Source organism: Hippocampus comes, unplaced genomic scaffold (genome assembly GCF_001891065.2).
Source record: "Hippocampus comes isolate QL1 unplaced genomic scaffold, H_comes_QL1_v1.1 scaffold224, whole genome shotgun sequence".
Taxonomy (NCBI): Eukaryota; Metazoa; Chordata; class Actinopteri; order Syngnathiformes; family Syngnathidae; genus Hippocampus; species Hippocampus comes.
In genome coordinates, this window is record NW_017805011.1 from 25902 (window position 1) to 27851 (window position 1950).

Consider the following 1950-nt stretch of genomic DNA (forward strand, 5'->3'; position numbering starts at 1 on the left):
AAGCAAACTATTTGATGAACACCACGGGCCGAGTAAAAACTGAGGGTGGAGGAGGACGGCGGAGGTGGTGGCGTGCCCCGGCCCCGAGTCCGGAGCGGGGAGTAAACTAAATAGGCGGCGGCGGCGCCGGCCGTGGAGCGGCGGGTTCAATGTCTTCTTGTTTTATGTTTTCTGGTGATTTTGTTTAAATTTTGGTGGGGAAAAAAAAAAAGATGAAAAAAAAAATTGCCCGACCTACCGACCCTATGCTGAAATTTCTTTTGAATCTTTTTTGTTTGGCCTTAGGCCTTAGGCCCTTGTCTCCAATTGCAGATGTTAATGCGCTTTCAATATCCTTCCACCTGGCATAGTATTTTGGGTTGCACAAACAAATCAATGGCCTTAACTGAGCCGCAATATAGTAATCTCTTAAGCATGGAAGGGCTATTCCCCCTTTGTTTTTTGCCAATTGTAAATTCTGATCTCTAATTCTTGGTTTTCGTCCCTGCCAAATGGATCTCGAAATTAGTCTGTCCCAGTCCTGAAATTGTTGGTCAGGTATATCTAATGGAAGAGATTGGAAGAGGTATAATAGTTTCTGAAGAATGACCATTTTGACAGACTCCACCCGTGAACCAAAATCAAGACAAGGTACAAGATCCCATCTCCTTATATCTTCCTTGATATTTTTGTTCAGAGGGAGATAGTTGAGTGAGAACAATTTTGTCAAATCGAGTGGAATATTTACCCCTAGGGTAACTAATTGAGTCCGATTCCCATTTCAAATTGTATTTTTTTCTCACACTTGCAGAGGCGCTATGTTTGAAACATAGAATTTGTGTTTTTGGAATACTAAGCTCGTATCCTGAGAATGATCCATCATGTTCCAAGAGAACAGATAGCCGAGCCAGAGAATACTCGGGGTTGGATAAATACACCAATACGTCATCATCAAACAACGAGATAACTTGTTCTCTCCCCAAAAGGAGTCTCACCTGGAGAAGGCTGGGAGCATGCAGAGGCGCTATGTTTGAAACATAGAATTTGTGTTTTTGGAATACTAAGCTCGTATCCTGAGAATGATCCATCATGTTCCAAGAGAACAGATAGCCGAGCCAGAGAATACTCGGGGTTGGATAAATACACCAATACGTCATCATCAAACAACGAGATAACTTGTTCTCTCCCCAAAAGGAGTCTCACCTGGAGAAGGCTGGGAGCGCTGTGAGAATCATGTTCTTTGATTTCTCCAGTGCCTTCAACACCATCCAACCCAACCTACTGAGAGACAAACTGCAGAACGCCGGAGTGGACCACCATCTCACAGCATGGATTATAGACTACCTCACAAACCGGCCGCAGTACGTAAGGGTGCAGAGCTGTGAGTCGGACAGGCTTCTCTGCAGTACGGGAGCGCCGCAGGGGACTGTTCTGGCTCCATTCCTGTTCATCCTCTACACCTTGGACTTCAGACATGCCACTCCAAACTGCCACCTTCAGAAGTTCTCCGATGACTCTGCAATTGTTGGCCTCATTGGAGTTGGTGGTGGTTTTCTGCAGGCAACAGTCCTCACCAGCACTGATGAACATCCAGGGTATGGACATAGAGAGGGTGACCTCCTACAAGTACCTGGGTGTTCTTCTCAACAACAAACTGGACTGGTCGACGAACACGGACACCCTGATTAGGAAAGGTCAGAGCAGACTTTTCCTACTCAGGAAACTGAGGTCTTTTGGGGTTCAGGGGTCACTCCTTAAGACTTTCTATAACTCGGTGGTGGCCTCGGCCATCCATTATGGCATTGTCTGCTGCTCAGGCAGCATCTCGGCCCGGGATAGGAAGAGATTAGAGCGACTAGTCAGGAAGGCTGGTTCTGTCCTGGGCTGCTCCCTCGACACTCTGGAGGAGGTGGGCAACAGCAGGATGCTAGCTAAGCTAAAAGCTATGTTGGACAGTCCCTCCCACCCCCT